This window comes from Lutra lutra, chromosome 11 (genome assembly GCF_902655055.1).
Source record: "Lutra lutra chromosome 11, mLutLut1.2, whole genome shotgun sequence".
NCBI lineage: Eukaryota > Metazoa > Chordata > Mammalia > Carnivora > Mustelidae > Lutra > Lutra lutra.
This window is the reverse complement of record NC_062288.1, coordinates 81,784,915-81,804,649: the sequence shown is the minus strand read 5'-3', so window position 1 is coordinate 81,804,649 and position 19,735 is coordinate 81,784,915.

Sequence of the window (19,735 nt, the reverse complement as noted above, 5' to 3'; positions counted from 1 at the left end):
CCAATGGAAGGGAGGAGAAGTAACCCTCTGTGAGATCCAACAGCTAGAGTTCTGATCCTAAGCTTTAAGAAGCACTGCATGTTTTTATGCACATATCTGGGATCTTCCAAACTTTGTCATTTGAAGAACGTTCCAAGATATCTGAGGACCTAGAGGAGACAGAAGGCAGACTTGGATTGATCCAGAGTCCACATAGACCGAAGATGAGTGGTCCCACAGCCCATTACTGTTTAGTCATTGGAAACTTGGCCTTAGCTGAGGCAAAGCCATGCCAGGTGACCTATTAACATGAGAATTAGTGTTTGTCATTTTATGCTATTTTGTTACCCAGTAGTTAGAATGACAGTAGGAGAGAAATATATCAGCATAGTTTGTATCATTAATATTCTTTGATGCTATGATTTATTCTGGATTATGCTTATCAACCACTTATTAATCTTAAAAGAGGTATAAGGTATGCACCTGAATAACAGTATGATTTCTTGGTAGCTCTCAGCTTTTTTGTTTTTCACGTATTTTTCTGTGTATGCTACCATAATATAGGTTTAATTGAATATTTAATATTAATAAAACTTCTCTGACAAGCACATATTAGGGAGTCAGATGAGAAGTTATTTTCAGAAGAGTGACCTCAACTCTAAAACTTTTATATGATGTTCTGACAGAATTACTTGACTTCTTTAAAGGAATTGTAAAAAGCTTATTTAAATATCTATTTTTTCCCCTCTGACCTAGCATAAGCATGAAGGTCTTGGAAATTTTGACAAATGTACCAGTAGCCTATGAAAAATCTTAGTAGTGATTAGAATGGACATATCAGCATCATCCTTTGCAAGTTTATTTTGTGGTCTGAGAGGGCTGATGCAGCAGATGATTTTAATGAGTAGCTCTCTGGATGATCATCTCGGGAGTTTTGACCCTAAGTATCTTTTGATGCTTATATGGAGAGAAATGAACATACCAGGTAATAAATTCAACATTGTCATCAGTAAGGCTAATTGAGTGGTAATCCCCTAGCAATGCTGAGAAACTCTCAAATTCTTGCCTTTCAATGTTAACTCCTTCTATTCTCAGGCCACTTCTTGCATTGCACCAAAAAGTGGCTCTTGGATCCATGTCTTTCCACTTCCCTCAAGGAATTAACTTCGCTGCTCTCTTTATTAGCATACTTGGTACCCTTCATTACCTCAGAGACCTTGCTGAAAATGTGACCCTGTGTAACTATTGTTGCCTTCTTTGTGAACTGAAAGCTAACCAAGCTTAGAGCTAGATTAAGTGGCATGGAAATTTAAGAAGACAGCTGGTGCTCTACTCCCAAATGGAAATACTACACTCAGATCTAATATTTCATTCTTATGTGGTAGAGATATATTAGGGCCCAAGAGAAACAACACAACAAGATTCTTTCAAGCATCAATAATCTCCTTCTCTTACTGTTTAATCATTGGAAACTTGGCCTTACATCACCATTAGCCATTATGATAGGAAGAACAAGAAGAAGAATTCTCCCTTTTACTCCCCACTCTGTCTCTCTCTCCCTCCCCACATCCATCCTTGTATTTACATATCTACCTATGGAGAGAGGCATAGCTTGCTTATTTTCTGACATTAGGAAATCCTCCTTTAAAAATCAGACCAGGCTGCTATGAATTGAAAATCAGATTTTTCTCTTATTAGCGCTGATAGTAGCAAAAGGCTTTATAGTCACTTTGATTATTTCTTTCCAACCTGATTATGCTATGCAGGAAAATAAATTCTTTAAGATTCATCCTCCATAAGCCAAAACCACAGATGACTTTCAAAATAACAGAAATTAGCACTAATGGGAGTATGCTTTCATACTAGCTATTTTAAATATTCATGAAGAAGGCTGCTAATTTACTTGTGTATACTCTCCCCATTTTCTGACATGGATATTTTCTGTCTGAATGCATATTTTACTCCTCAAGAAAGAGGATGGACAGTGGAAGGAAAATAACATTATTGACTACTTACACCAAGCATTCTGCTATGAAGGCAATGTAAAATTTTCTCATTTAATTTTTTCAAGTTTAACATTGCTGTCTATCAGGATACTAATTATATGTTAACATTTTTATACAATCTGCAAGTGCTCAAAAAATTTGGATACTTTTAAATCCAGCCATATTTTGTCCCTGTATAACAGATTGGAATGATGGTACTATTTCCTTATTATTTCAACAAGGAAGAAACAGACTTTTAGGTATCCTGCCCAAAGCCACAGAATATTTAGTGATCAAAGAAGATTTAAATATGGTGTCTAAACATATTCTGTTACTTATTGATACCTTAAGTTGATTATTTATATATATAATCAATGTTTGTCTTCTCTACGGGAAACCCAGTGAGGTCAGCTATTATCTATCTTAGATCATAATAAATCCAGTACATAGCAGAATTTTCTATATATAAAATATATTTAAAATAAGTAAATCCCATCTTCTGCTAGTCTTGGGCCTCTTGTCATTTGTGTATTTGCTTAATAACTATCTAATCAGGTAGCAAGTTTCATACTACCTACAAATATAAACCAACCTGAAATAATGAAAGCCCACAGATTTGATGTAATTTTCCTGGGAATTCTAGCAGAGCTAGTGCTTTTCTCTGTTAATGGTACATTAACATCTGTTATTTGAGGACCATTAAGTCTCTAGCCCATCTGTATGGGTTGGGGGTAGGGTATGTATCATATAGCCATTGCTACATTTTCCTTCTTGCCTTTACAAACTTAAACTTACTTTTGTTTGGAAGAGCCAAGTCATCACTGCATTCTCTCCTGCATCTCTGAAAGTATATGCAAAGGATGAGAACAGCTTTCCTCCTGTCCTCCAGACTACTTAAGGCCAAACAAATATTTCTGACTATTAGGTTTTACCCACAATACCTCTGGAGACCTTCATTTACTTTTGTCAAATGACCTCTTTCCTCAATCAAATAGCAATTTTCCTGGTGGGAGCATGATACTGATACAAGTTAACTAACTTCCCCATCATGAGATATCTAGAAAGTTGGTGAGCTACAATCAAATTTTGGTTTATCTTGTTCGTAGACTTAACACTGGTTCATTATTCATACAATGAAGGTAATAATAGCACTTGGTTCTGAGTATGGTCACGAGGATTATGCTCATCCAAGTCAAGCTCTTAGTACAATGTCTTGCAAAGTATAAACTAAATAAAAGAGATTCCAGCTATACATAACTCTAAAGGTCAGTGTAGTGACTGACCCTGAAATAGGACAGCAACCTAGAGGAAAAAAAAGGTACATTTCACAAACCAGGGATTGTTAACTCCATTTTGTAGGCAAAGAGTTCCTCCAGAAAATACAATACCAATTGTTAGTCACCAAATATTTTATTATTTTTTTTTATTCCTTTTTCCTTCCCTCTGATTTCAATTGGCACTAATGTTGGTGTCGTCTCTTAAGAATGCCTCAAGTAACTGAGATCTCCACAATAAATTCACTTAAAAACAAAAGCGGTATCACTATTCTTTTGTGTTCTTCTGGCCAAAAGTAAATTGTATTTGGAGTTGCTAACATATGGGGTAGGCCATAATATGGTTTAATGAGTGGCTTTTTCATCAGAAGTAGCCTGAGAAGGGCGAAGAGCAGTGTCCTATTCTCTAGAACTGACAAGAGTCTGGTTAGGAAACCAGATAAAAGGGAAGCATGAGGCCAAAGATGTTTTTATATAAGTTTAGATGTAGGAGACAGAAGAAGAAAGAAGTAGAAAGAAGAAAGAAAGTAGAAAGAAGAAAAGAAAGAAAGAAAGAAAGAAAGAAAGAAAGAAAGAAAGAAAGAAAGCAGCTGACCAAATGACCAAATGAGAATGAGAAGCACCATGAGAGACATCATAGAGGAGGAAGCTGAGGAATAGACTAGTTAAGAGGAGAAAGATCCAGGAAGGAGACACAAGCCATGGTATCAACTGATCTTGGACAGCACTGTAAAGGTTTAGAACCAAACTCAAGTCATTGGGGAAAAAATAGGGGCAGCAATAGAGAGGATCAAGTCAGCCAACCTGGCAGTTCACAGAGGTGGGAAAAGGACTTTCAGCAAGACCGTTTTCACAGGCTTCATTGGGACTTAAAATTCAGAGATGTAACAAGTGGTCAGAGGAGTGGATTTATATCAGATTAAAGTGACTTAACTACTCTGGATCACAGTGTCAAGACCAAACATCTCTAAGGTAAGTGTAAAAAATACTGGATTTTTTTTTTCTCCCAGTGAACTAAGAGTAACATCATTAGTTCTGAATTCCATCATACAACTGGTTTTGACAAGTGAGTCAGAATGGAGGTGGAGGGGACAGGTAATGAGAAAGAAAAGGGAAAGAAAAGAGAACATGGGAGAAAGGAAGGGAAGGAAGGAAAATAAAAAAAAGATAAAGAAGAGAGAAGCACACCAAGACCACCACCAACTGTCTTAGTTTACCAGCCTGCACTTAAGGACATAATGTTACACAATATTCTTCAGGAAGAATATTTTCTCTCCCTATCACAAACAAGATAGAAAAAAAAAAAATCAAGGGAGAATGTGGCGGTGGCAATGACAGAATTTGGAATACAGCCATAAATGATGAGATAAATTGTTCTATATCATGAAACCAGAAGAGCTGGTGGCAGAGATGGCTATGATTTTTCCCCTTTGGCACATGATTATCCTCTCTGGCTACAATAAATAACAGTAGAAGTAGTTTTGCTATTATTCAGAGAAGGTTCAGTCTTTATTTTCAGAGAATACTATATTTGTATATGACCTCCAAATAAAGCAATCTAACCTCTGTTCCCTTACTTCATCTTCACTAAATAACTGAGAAATAGTTAAGGAGGTCTTATTATTTGTCCTTTGTTTAAAAAAAAAAAAGGTGAGACAAAAGATTGTTAAGTGCTAATTGACCCATGAATTATTTAAAAGTGTGTTGTTTAATTTCCAGATTTATGGGCAGTTTTTCCTAGCTATTTTACTTATATTAATTCCTAATCTGATTGTTATGATCAGAGAATATGATTCACATGATTTTGATAATTTTATATTTATTAAAATGTGTTATGATCTAACTTGATGAACCATGTGAACCTGAAGAGAATGGGTATTCTTCAGTAGCTGGGTCTGGTGTTCTGAAGTAATTACATTCAAGAAATGTACTGATTTATAAGTAGGTGTTCTATCAGTTGCCAAAGGACAACTATTACAATATCTTACTATAACTTTGGAGTTACAAGATTCTTCCTTTAATTCTATAAATTTTTAATTCAGGTATTTTAAAACTCTGTAAATAGACATAATACACTTAAAATTGTCAAGTCTTGCTAATATGCTTTTTCTTTTATCATTATAAATTGTCCCTCTTTATTTCTAATATTAACATTTGTCTTGCAAGACACTTTATCACATACTAAAATAGCCACTCCACCATCTTCTCATGCCTCCTGTTTACATGCTGTATCTTTTCCCATCTACTTGCTTTCACCTATCTACCTGCCTCTTTATATTTAAAGTATATCTTTACCTATGTCTTTATATTTAAACTGTATCTTTCTAGACAGCATGTACAGTCTTTTTTATCTACTTATCAACCTCTGCCGTTTAACTAGAGTGTTTAGACCATGACTTTCCAGCTTTGTCAAAATTTATAACTTCTCTTTGAAAGACATCATTAAGAAAACCAAGAGACAAGCCACAAACTGAGAGAAAATATTTGCTATATACAGTTGAACCTTGAACAACATGAGTTTGAACTGTGTGGTCCACTTACATGTGGATTTTTTTTTCAATAAACATAGTACAGAACTGTAAATGTATTTTCCTTATGATTTTCTTAATAACATTTTTTCTCTAGCATACTATATTGTAATAATACAGTATATAATATGTATGACATACAAAGTATGTCAACTGTTAGCGATAAGGCTTTCAGTCAACAGTAGGCTTTTAGCAGTTACATTTTTTGGATAATCAAAAGTTATACATGGAGTTTTGACTGCTGGAGGTCAGCACCCTTACCTCTATGTTGTTCAAGGATTAAGTCTACATATATTTCACTAATGAATTGTTTTGAGGATATGTAAAGAACTCTTACAGCCCAGTAATAAATGATTCAATCAGTAAAGAGGCAAACAGTTTTTAACAGACAAGATTTTAACAGAGAACATATATGACAAAACCAGAAGAGAGACAAACCATAAGAGACTCTTAATCATAGGAAACAAACTGAGGGTTGCTGGAGGGGAGGGTGGTGGGGGTACAGGGTAACTGGGTGATGGACATTAAAGTTAGCAGGTGATGTAATGAGCACTGGGTATTAAATAAGACTGATGAATCACAGACCTCTACCTCTGAAACTTCTTTTTTTAACTTAAAAAAGAACGTATATGATGAATGACAGGTAACTACACATAAAGTTGCTCATTAGTCATTAGGTAAATGCAAATTAAGACCATAGTGAGACACCATTATACACCCACTAGAATGTCTAAAATTAGAAAGATTGACAATACCCAGTGTTGGTAAAGATGTGAGCAATTGGAACTCTCATATTGCTGATGGAAATGTAAAATATGACAACCACTTTAGAAAATAGTTTTGCAGTTATTTATATAGTTAAATATATGTTTGCCTACCATATGACCCAGCTATTCCATTCTTAGGTTTTTATGTAAGAAAAAAGAAATCTTGTGCCAACACAAATACTTGTACATGAATATTCATGGCACCAGTATTTATAATAGCTGAAAACTGGAAATACCTCAAATTTCCAACAGAGTCCTGGGAAAAACAAATTGTGACAATGTGAATGAGTCTCAAAAATGTTATGCTGAGGAGAAACCTGATTAAAAAGAATATGAACACTAAAATGTCATTCTTATGATATTCTGGACAAGCCAGAGCTAATCATCATAACAAAAGACTCTTCAGAAGTTCCTAGGGCTAAAGGTGAGTGTGGGGGCTTGGTTAGCAAAAAAGATTGACTGTAGGAGGGCAGGATAGAAGTTTCTGAGTAATGAATAGCCTATATCTTCATTGTGGCAGTAGTTACACAGGTGTGTACATTATTCTAAATGCATTTAACTGTACATTTGAAATGGATACATTTTATTTTATGTAAATTACATCACAGTAAAGTTGATTTAAAAAAAAAAAGAAAGGCTGCCACAGGAGAAAGAAGGAGAAACTTGACCCATCCAATCAATCTGTTCTCTATATGAACCTGAGATTCATTTTTTTAAATACAGGAGTTTTATGTTTAAAATCTGTCAATAACTCTTCATAGCCCTTGGGATAAGGGCAACCATTTCCACGTAGAATATAAGGGTCACTGATACCTGTCCCTCCTCTTTAGTGCTCAAGTGTCATTTTTGGAAAATCTGCTGATCTCAGCCTAATTCTCCAGATGGAATTTCAGTTCTCTATACCCCTGTTTTGTATTCAAGCCACTGTTGTGGATGCTGGTGCATCCACCCAGAGCTCCTTCCCCTCTTAGGCCAATGCTGAATATTATTCTCTTCCCTGTTTGAGCACTGAATTATGAGGCACTTGAGGACCTGACCCACAGTAGGTTCTCAATTATGTTGAATAAATGAAAACTATCTAGATAGAGGTTTTGGTTTTTTTCTCAGAAAATTCATTGGAAATATATAAATCTGGGGTCTGAATTTTAGCATTTCAACCTTTGAGCTCAACCAGCAATATAGTATTCTGAAGAATAAAATCATTAATACTATAATCTCTCTTTTTATCCAAGGTTTAGGAGCATTTTACGAGTGTAATCCTATTTAGTGGGAACAACAGTCAGAGCCCTGGCTCTTATGAATATCCCTAACTTAGTGAGTAATATCTGTAGAAACAGACTTAGAATGTTCTTCTATCTGGGGTGGAGGGGAGAAGAACAAAGAGGTTTGCATCAGAATCTGAATAAGTTTCAGATCACTATAGGGTTTGTGGAGAACTTCTATGGAGTTTTCTTTTTTAAAACTTTATTTATTTATTGTTTATTATTTTTTTTATTTATTAGAGAGAAAGAGAGAGAGAGAGCATGAGCACCAACCAGGGGGTGGGGATGGGGAAGCAGACTCCTCACTGAGCAGGGAGCCCAATGTCGGGCTCAATTCCAGGACCCTGGAATCATGACCTGAGCTGAAGGCAGACACCCAACCAACTGAGCCACCCAACCACCCTCATGGAGTTATCTTAATCAATAGTTACAAATAGCATTGTGATGTAGCTAAACTATTTTTGTGTAAAAGCACTCAAAGAATCATATGGTTTCACTTATTTGTGGAGTATAACAAATAGCATGGAGGACAAGGGGAAATGGAGAGAAGGGAGTTGAGGGAAATTGGAAGGGGAGGTAACCATGAGAGTCTATGGACTCTGAAAAACAATCTGAGGGTTTTGAAGGGGCAGGGGGGATGGGAGGTTCGGGGAACCGGGTGGTGGGTATTAGAGAGGGCACGGATTGCATGGAGCACTGGGTGTGGTGCAAAAACAATGAATACTGTTACACTGAAAAGAAATAAAAAATTAAAAAAAAAAAAAAAAGCACTCAAAGACCCAAGGAGGTTAAGTGATTTTTCTGTGTGTGTGTCAGAAGACCTAACACTGGAATTCTGGTCTCCTGACTTTCTGTAATTCCATTTTGCTAACAGTCACAGAGAAGGAATTGCCTTAGTAATTTAGGGGGAGACTCATGTAGTTCATCTGCCTTTGAATCACTTATCAGATAGTTTCTTGGGAAGGGACTGCCCAACCCCATGCTAGAGAAATTGACAAAACACGATGATAGGAGTGATGTTTTCCTCACTACTTACTGGCTGGGTTGCCTTGGACAAGTCACCCACATTCCCTAAGTATCAGCTTCCTCCTAAGTAAATTGAGAAACTAATAGCAGAGATGCCATAGAGTCATTGTGGGAATTCACATAGATAATGTACGTAAATCAACTATTAAAACACATATTGCATAGTAACTGCTCAATTAAAGTTAGTTGTTTTAATTATAATTCCCCATGAGGGAGATGGGAGTCATTACAAGCCAGGAAATGTGTAGAATGATGGCCAGGAAACAAAGCTGTAGAAAAGAGGATCTTTTTCCTTATGTGAGAGCATTAAGCACTCAGACATTGACGCTGTGGGGACTAGCTGTGATCAATAGTTCCACAGGTAATAAAATCTCAGATTGGGACCCATAATGGAAGAAAACTCCTGACAGGACAATCTACTGTGAATGCAGAAATAGAGCACACAGAGTTCTTCCAAAGGAAATAAGTAGAGCTCTTGCAATTGGCCTTTGCAATATCTGTGTGTATGGCTTCTGTTCTCACTACCTAAATGCCACCAAAATTGTTGACATTTCCTCATTGTTTTCTTTGTTACACAAGTAATGCTTGGTCATTGTACAAAAGAAAAAAATACAGAAAACAGTCCCTTTATCTCTCTACCTGTATATAAAATTAATATTTTGAGATATAAGCTTTCTCTCTCTCATTTATGGATTTCAAAAAGAGAGATACACCAGTGACTTCTTAGTCACTAAGTTCAAGGACATCTCCTTGTTTCTCCTGTCTCCCTGAAACATCCTATGTTAGCCCTGCCCTCAGTCTTGATGCTTATTCTTCCTTGGATTTAACACCTCATAGTAAACTTGCCTGCTTCCCCAAACCTAAAATTCAATATGTATTAAAATGAAATATTCAGCTTCTGCCCAAAAAGCTTTTGTCCCTGTCCTGTGTCCTTTGCTTCTATTAACAGAATCACCTTATTATTTTTTCTTTCCTGTAGCCTCCATCCTGTCACCAAGTTCTCCACATCATCCCCACCCACCACCTTCCTCCACTTCAGACCCATCACCTCGGTTGAAGCCCTGTTGCCAAATCCCCTGACCTTTGTAAGGAGATTCTCTCTTTAGTATTTGTAATATCCCCTCATTGCAATCCAGCCTGAGCCCCTCGGCCAGATTCACCCTGTAAAACACAATTCTGACCACTTAATCTCTACTTAAAACCTACAATGACCAAGAAAAGCCCTTGCTCTTTGGCAATGGGTATATCAGGGCCTTACCATCTGGTCTCAGTGGACATGGCCTCCCTGCTTTCCATCAGTTCCTTTCGCTTACTTTATTCCCCAAAGAGGCCAGACTCCTAGATGTCCCCTACATCCTCTCCACACGGCCCCATTCCAGATTTTCTTCCCACTATTTTTTTTTTCACTCAAATATTTATTTACCCCATATCCACATGTTGAAATACTACCCATCTGTTGTGGTTCAGACTATAGGATATCTCTGTGAAGGATTTCACGAGGCTCTTATCTCATCTCACCTATCCCTTTCTATGTTGCATCACAAATAATGAAGTGTATAACTTATTTACCTGGACACACCAAAGAAAGGGAAGTCTGTTTACATGTGAATCCTCTGCACTCTACTGTAACTCGTTCATGGTTGGGATTCTTTAAGCACTCTGAGTGAGTGAATAATCCCTGACTTGAATCAATGTACAGTTAGTAGCTGGACTATATCTTTGATCTTCATAATCAGAATGTCTTTATCTCAATATACTTTGTAATCAAGGAAAGTACGCACCTCATTGATGACCTCATCTGCTCTGTTATAGCAGGTCCAGTAAAGAAATGCACAAAAGATAAGAGGAAAGACTATTAATACCTAGAGTCATCGTAGAAGAGTTCTCTGCTTTATTTCACTGACAATGTCGGTGAGAAATTGTGCAAAGGATGTATTGGTGAGAATGAATCTTCACAGGGTTATCCCTGAAGCAGTTTTACATCTTAGTCTTACAGAGATTGTATAAAGACTGTACCAGTGTACAAGAAATGAGTTTCTTTGTTAAAGTGGTTGTTCTTCACAAAGCATAACCTAACATATATTAGGAGGACATTCGACTAAAACTTCATTTGGAAGGACTTTTGTGGCCAATATGGTTTTAAGTGTGAAGTCTGTACTATTAATATGTTCTACCCTATTTGCTAGGTGGGGTTTTTAAGTAAAGGAACTTCCTAACATATAACCTGAAGTTTGGAGTGTAAAAACATTTAATATAGGGATTATATGAGCAATAATTAATAACCTTGCTTAATACTGAAAAATATAGAAATCTGAAATCTTATAGTTTTCCAAATTCCCCAAGAAGTAAGCTAAGAATACAGGGCAGCAAAATATTGTTCTAAAAACTGACAATTCCCCTACCATTCCGTTGTTTCTTACAACAATAGATTGATAAAATCACAAATGCTCTGACTCTTCTCTCTTCGTACCAGGCTTTCTACATTGATAAAATTGCTACAGAATTAGTAGGAGTTCTGTGCATCAAGAATATATCTGAGATAGAAGAGGGAGAATTGTCCCAATATATATCACACTGAATAAAAAATGTTTTTATTGGAAAATTTTTCAGAAACTCAATAGAAGAAATCATCAAAAGATAATTTTGAGAGGAAGTGTCTTCTCTTTTGGCACTTTAGTTTGTTTTTTTTTTCCCCCATATGAACTACCCTAGGATTATATGCTTTGATTTTTTTCAAAATAAACCTCTTAATAAAGAGCCCCTTTGGCTATACTGGCTGACATTTTCTAAATCCTCATGAACTGGCAATTTATTCTAATAAAGATAAAATAGACATTTAAATTTCTTTAAGGTCACAGGATAGAATTTAGGCATTTGGATTGAAATTACATTGTTAAAATATTACATATCATTAAAAATTTTTAAAGTAAAAGCAATGTCATGAAGCAATCCCATGTCCAATAATTCTGAGTCAACTTATCTTGACTCCTAGCAGCTTTGCAGATTTGATTTTAATCAAGATGATGTTTATGAATGTTAGGAAAATACGTACAATGACAATACTCTGGTATAATCATGATCATTCATATCTCCCAGTAGCCCATCTGGCCAGAAAGAAAATAATGGCAGAATCTCTAAGGCAGGATGTAGGGCTGCTCCATCCTAAGCTTAGCACTGGTTGAATCTATCATAGGTCATAAGCCAAATAAATACAAAAGCTGATTGAAGCTTCTTTTGTCTAAAGCCAGTTAGGATTCATTTTGTTAATATGCCAGTTTTGAATGAATAGTCCATAGCAGTTTAAAAGACCCACATACTCGCTTGTAACCAAGGAAATGTAAGGTGAAATGTAACGCTTTACTTGCCAGTGCAATAAAAAAAGAATGACAAAGAAGGAAGTTATCTTATTTTTGGTGTAGAGTGTAGAAAAATGATAGCCTGGGCACCTTTGGTGGTAGACTAAATTGATGCAGCCGTATTAGAATTTTTAAAATACATAAACATTTAAAATGTATTCCCCAAAGCAAGAAATTCCATATCTGTAATTTTATCCCATTGAAATACGCACTAAAACACTAGAATTAAAAATAACTAGTATTGTTAAAAAATAAAATAATAGTAACTTATACTGTTGAGTGCTCAGTATGTACCAGCATTGTTCTAAGTGCTTGACAAACATTAACTCATTTTATTTATTATCATCATCACTGTAACTCTAGGAGGTTAGTACTATTCCTATCAAGAAACTGAGGCCTTGAGCAATTAACTGAGCTACTCAAGGGCACACAGTAGTGGAGCCAGGATTGCAACACAACCCGGCATTCTTGCCCCCTTCATCTCCTTGCTTCTCTCAGCAGTGCTACATATACTACATGTGGGCCCAGAAGGCCACTCATTGCAGCACTATTTGTAATAGAAGAAAATTGGAACCAGACGAATCGCCACCACCAGGAAATTATTAAATGAGTTATAGTACTTCCAACACTTCAACTAAGCTTGTGGCAAACTTCCATCTACAGCAGGCCTATAGAAATACTTGAAATACTCCAAACACATCAACAAACAAACAAACAAACAAACAAACAAACAAACAGAAAACTTCTTTTTTTATTTTAGGTGCCAAGGGTCAGGTTAATTTTGATCTGTCAGTACTTGATACATTATCGTTGGTCTTCATAAAGCACAGTTCTGCTTTTGTTCGTGTGTTTTCTTTTTTCTCATTCCTATTTCCTCTACTCTTCCCCAATGTGTTTGGTCTATACAATATGCTGTGTTCTTACAGAAGATGAGTTGTTGTTCATAGGCCTATTTTAATATGCATATAAGAACTATGATACATATCTTGTTGTGATTTCTACTTTTTTCACCTTGCAGTATATTTTTAAGCTCTCTGCAAGTTGCTATGGGTATAATTAGTCTGTGGCTTGTCCTGACCCTGCCCTGCAGACTGGACATCAACACAGCTTACCAGTGACTTCTCTTGCAGTAGATGCCTATATTGGTGGCAGTTTCCTGACAACAACAAGAGCAAAAACAAACAAAAACAAAGAACCCCAATGTGTTGAGCTTTCATGCGTGCCTTCTCATGGATCCACTGAGCATTGCCTTGGAATGTATACACAGGAGAAGAATTGCTAGGTCTCAAAGAGTAAGTGGAAGCCTATTGTAGCTGAGTACTGCCACACTGTTCTTTGTAAGGCCTGCACCAGTATTCGCCGTCAGCAGAAGCCTGTGAATGCACCCCTGGCCTCGTATCCCTGTCCACACCTGGCATTATCCACTGTCCTCATTTTTATGGGTTTGATAGAAGTGACATGAGATTTCCTTATTTCAGTTTTATTCTGAAAATCAAATCACACGCATCCAAACTTAAAAAATACAAACAGCAAATATGGTGGGACAGAAACCAAAATGGGAACCCAGAGTAAAGGTTGGCACTCTGTTGGTCCCTCATAAATTGGACGCTTATATAGGCCCATTCCTGTGTAGAGATATGACCTTGAGCATTATGAGCTGGAATGGAGATTCCTGCAAACAGCTGAGACCCTATGTCTTAGTTTGAGTTCTTCTAGAGGAGGCTATGAAGCAAAAATTTATGTCCCAGTAGTATAAGAAATACCAGTAGGAGAAAGGAAAAGTGATACAGAAGTGCAAGACAGGACTGCAGGATAAATTCTTTAGCCAGCTATTATGATAGACAACTGGAGATTAAATCTGTAGGGAAACACCTGCATTAGAATGATCCCACCCAAAGGGCAGGGGAACTGGGAGATGTACACACAGACGTCAGAGAGTCATTGATTGGGAGCTGCTCCTAAGAGCGTGAATGCCTTTGCACTTCAGGGCCTGCTGTGTGATAGGCACAGAGCTGCAGACGCAGACATGGAAGTCAGCTAGAGTGCGGGAACGGACATGCACAGAGCCCTGATCCACCTGATCCAACATTAAATGTGCCATGTCCCGTCATTGCTTTTTCAAGGTGCTGTCCTTGAAAATTTGTAATTTCTCAAAATATATTTACGACAGAGTTAGTGGGATAAGTTACAGTTGGTCCTGAGGCCATCAATGACATACATTATTTGCCTTTTCTTCCATTTATTCAAGATTCCTCTAACCCTTAGCCAGTACTTGCCAGCCTAATGGAGAAAGTCAGACCTTTATGCTTGAGGGGTTGTGGACCCAGTTCTTGACAGGACCTAGTTCCTGCAATTGCCCATATATGATTATTACCAAAAAGAGAAGCACCAGAAGCCTTCTGAGCTCCAAATCCACACATGCCTTCCTGTTCCCATTGTGAGCAGCGACCCTACCTCCTCATGATCATCTGGGCTGCATGCCTCGGCCTGGAGAGCAGCACCTTCCTTTTCTGTTTTGTCTGGTGTGATGAAGAGCCCAAAATGACAGGCGCTATAACTTTAGGTTTAGTGAAGCCTTTACTACTTACTCCACCTCTGAGACCCCTAGTAGAGTCTGAACTTACTGGGAGGGAATAGGAAGCAAAAGTCCCCCAGGAGACCAGGGTCACTTCTATGCCCATCCTTGGTTCCTAGATCCATATAATGGTACAGAGAATACCATCTAATACCATTGGTTAAAGGTATAAACCATATCTTAATAAATCAAAGCTGTTTCTAATCTATAATCAGTTCTTCTGTGACTAGGTATTACAGACCATGGTATACATTTACAAGGAGACACAAGATACTGCAGCATGGCTTATATTAGTGAAAGACTGGAAATAACAAAAAGGAAAAGTGTTATGGAAGTAGCATCAGAGTCCTTCTTACCAATCATGATTGTCAATTTCTTCTATTATTACTAATTCCTGCCATAAAAGGTTCATGTAAGAATTCAATGTATTGAACGTAAAATGTAAAATGCCTGGTGCCTGAAGCACAGTAGGCACTCAATAAAGAGTGGTTTCTTTAGGTTTTCATTATTACTTAGAATGACAGTATTTTCTGTGAAAGAAAACAAATAAACAGAAAAACAGAGAAGTGAATATGAAAGAATAAAAGAAATCAGAAGTCTTTGTTCCTCATGAGAATCTCTGGCTCCCTCTGAGAACTGTTTTGTTGTTGTTGTTTCATTTCTCATAAATTCGACTCTAAGCATTAGATTCAGGAAATGATTAGATGTCCCCAATTTAGGTAATTATGTGACTAAGTGATTAGATGTCCTCTATTTATTAGGGCTCAGTGTGATTCTAAATTGTATAGCCTGTGAAATTTGCAGAATGGAAGCTTGTGTGATTGTGTTTGAACTTGGCTGATTAAGGGGGTGGTCAGGGATGCTGTCTTTTTGCTCTCAGCAAAGCAGAGAGACAGGCTCCCAGGTCCCCTGTGCCCATGGAGGCTTGAGTCTCTTGTCAAGAAGAGCAGTTACAGCACAAATGAGATTTCCAGCTGCTGCCTGAAAACCCCTCATGCAGATTCGCAGCAGGAGGCTTTGCTGATGACTGAGTTGGGTGTGCTTGGCACAGAGGAACCAGGCTCTGGAAACAGAAATTTGGGAAGCCTTATTATAGCAGCCTGAGTCTATTACTTGGTCAACAAATCTGAAAGCTTCTGATCCTGGACACTTGATTGCTTGACCTTCCTGGGGTGACTGAAACTGCTCTTTAAAGGTCACCAATTTCTAATAAATCCCCAAACCATCCCTTTTCCATCCTTATTGACCACCCTGGTATTCCTGTTTTTAGCGCCCCACTCCTCTAAGTCACTTTTCCAATGACCCCATCCCCATTTCTATTTTGCAATTTTACAATGGACTGTGTTCAGGATTGTTCCTAAGCAGCCCCTGGTTTTAGTTAGTTAATGGAATCTGAAGTGTATCTGTGGCTAAAAATAGCTCTCTCCTCCAAATGCTGGCTACAGAGAAATGTGAGTCTTTCTTCAACATGATGAGTCTTAGAGAGACATTTATTTTTATTATCTCAAAATTGGTCTGTCCTCTTCTAGTCTCTCGTGTCAATTCTTTAACCACCAACACTGCAAGATACAGAGGAAGATGTTTCTCAGGACAACAGACCTAATGCATGCTTGCTCTATTAAACCATTAGGCTGGGATTCTGTGTGATGAGCAAATATTTTTATTTAGCTTGCTTATTTATATTTCATTGGTTGTTCTCAAAAAACATTTATAAATATGATAAAGAGAAAATAGCATTTTGCAAATATTTAAAAGATAAACTGCTCATTTCATTTACAGTTCAGTTTATCATAAGATAAAGAACAGTCTCGTATTTGTAAACTTCTCTATTTTTTTCAGCTCCTCATTGACTATGTTTCAAAACAACAAAAGATGGAATTTATTTCTTCAGATATTATTCCCAAATAGTTCAACTGTCCTGACATCTGGTGGTTTTGATATGATGTTGATAAGCACCAAGCACATATTAATATTTGAGCATTGTCCACAAGACAACAAAAACCTGATGGACACAAAAATTTCATCATGAAAAAAATAAAATCATCTGCGAGCAATCATTAAAAAAAAAACCAAAACTCCCCAGTGAGTGAATTTTTCACTGTCTAGTAATTATTTTGATACTGTAGATATAGAACCATTCATATGGTTTGGGAGAAGAAATGGCATATGGTAATCTAAATACTAAAAAATGAATTATAATTATTTTAATTTTTGAAAGTACAAATTAATATGGCAGTTTTCACCAAGAGAGCTTGATAAAGTCTCCTATATACAATAAAATTTATTTATGGTGTTTTTCTCCTCAAAGGACATTTCTATATCTTGCTGTGACAATTATCCAAAGCTGTATTCAAGTACCTGACAATTAAAAGAAAAACTATTACGATCATAATTGATTCTTTCTTTTTCTTTACCTCTTATTTATTTCCAAATAACACTATCATTTTGAAAGAAAAAAATAAGGATATTTATAATGTGTCAAAGCCCCAGAGGAGGGGAGGCTTCAAGTGAGGCCGGAGAATTCATAGCGAATATGCTGTGAATTGTATGAGAAGTTCACCCAATAGTACTGTGAAGTTCATGAATGCTCAAACAGAGAACCTGGTTCTCCTTGAGGACATAGCTCCTTGTCTTGAAAGAATTAAGATCTTAGCAGATTTCACCAGCTGCAGGATAGAACCTAGTCATCCACTTTATACTAGGAGCCTTTTAAAAAATTTACTCAATCTGTAAAGCATTCACCATGGTGCCATTTGTATAGACATGCCTTTAAAAAAATACATTTTGATGGTGACAGTTACATTATTTTTGGCTTTGCATAACAGCTGCAGACTATAATTAAGACAACTAAAATTTGTAGGTGACATTCATCTTCGATAACATAATATTTTTTGTTAGTCACACAAACTGTTGTTCAGTATCCAGAGCCTACACCCAGGACTCTTCATTTATTAGTGGGATTTGGGTTAATACTATTTCCAGGAATTATTCCTAGTGGCATATGAGGGCTGCAATTCCCTAGAATCAACATCTAATGCTGTGGAGGCCCCAGTGCAAAGCCTCTCTCCCTGGATACTTCTTGCTTTACTTTATTTCCAAGATGATTAATTTCACACTATTCCAGGAGCTGCTGCTGCTGTAATCTTCTCAGATCTATTTTTGATCATCACTTCATTGACTTTTTAACTGGAATGTTCTGGATCCCCGTGATACTTACGTACCATACCATCTTTTTCTTAATCCTGCCAATTTCTCATAAAAATTAAAATATATATATATAAATATATATATATATAAAAATATATAAATAAAATATTTCCAATGATTCTGACCTATCCATCATATATATATATATCCATATATGTGGATATATATATATATGGATGTATATGTGGATATATATATATATATATATGGATGTATATGGATGTATATAATGGATATATATATCCATATATGTGGATATATATATATATGGATGTATATGTGGATATATATATATATATATGGATGTATATGGATGTATATAATGGATATATATATATATGATGGATAGGTCAGAATCATTGGAAATAGAAAATAGAATAGAATTAACTAAAAAGGAAAGTGTAGTCTTTAATGAGACACTATGAACTGTTAGAATTCTGTTAACTGGAAATTTCAAAATTATAAACAATAATAATAACCAGACAATGGACAGGAGGGGGGAAGAAGAAGAAAGAGAAAATAGGGATAAGGAACAGAGTGGAAAGCACTACAGGTGACTTTGGAAAATGCTTAAAAGAGCAAAATGAAAGCTATCTGGAAGTAGAGTGAAAGGTTCTGGTCCTGGGTGCATCTCCTCCAATCTCACCTGGTCAGATTTCCAGGGGCATCAATTCGCTTCTCCCAGGTTCTCAGCTTCCCCTCATCTGATGCAAAAAGAGTCTGTTGAAGGAAAAAAAAAAATTTAAGTCCTGTTCCAATTCTAACATTATTGTGTAGAAGGTAAATGGTCAGATATCAAAATAGGTCATATCTTTTTAAGAATTGCCTGTAATGAAGTAATAAGTAACATCACAAAGACCCATTTTTGCCTTCTATACAATCATGTCATTTAAAACATTATTATATCAAAGGCAAATCCATCTAACACACTAGGGACATTTTCTGTCCTCTTTTTTATTGATATCCTCTGCCACTGGAATTAGGAGTTTTTTCTTTTAATCTATTTTTCTTTGAACTCCAATACTAGATTTGCTGTTTCTGATGTTCACTGGAATAAGGAACCATTGGGAAGTTCATGTTGAGTAACAGAAAGAATGCTGATTTTTTTTCCTAAAAGACCAGGACCTCAAATTCTATTAGCCACTGACTACTCTTTTCTAGAACTAGACTTTGCTAAAACATGACACCTTAATTACAGTTTTTAACCATTACTGTCACAAGCCATTGATTCTACAAAACCTTTTTCTTGCAAATAATTCTCTACCATTTTTGTGAACCTTTTATTCACCACTTAAATGAGTATTCTCAATGAAAAAACAGATTTTTTTCTTCCTACCTTGTTCTTCCCATTTTATGCTAAATCCTTCACTTTTTCTGATTGCTTGTGGATCTTCAACAGGCTTGCCCCTATGAAGTGGTACAACTTTTGAAAAAAAAAAAAAAAGAATATATAAATTATCTTTCCCATTCAGCTCCCACGAATATCCTGCTTTCTAGCTGCAAGGCAGACTTCTCAGATGGCAATGTTTAAGAAGGAAGCAAATATAATCTTCATGGATGCTTCCAGACCTTTATAGAAGCCCTTCTCTTGGATGGTGTGGCTAGCTTTAAGAATTTTCAGGGCGAATTCCCTGGGCTTCTTGTGCTAGGGCTTGTCTAGGCGTTCCTGATGTGCCCTGTCACCCAGCACTTTGAGACAGGAGTACAAGCAATGCCTCTGCTCCCAGCCAGATCCTCTCCTTGCAAGTCTCCTGTGTCTGTGAGCTCTGCCTGGGC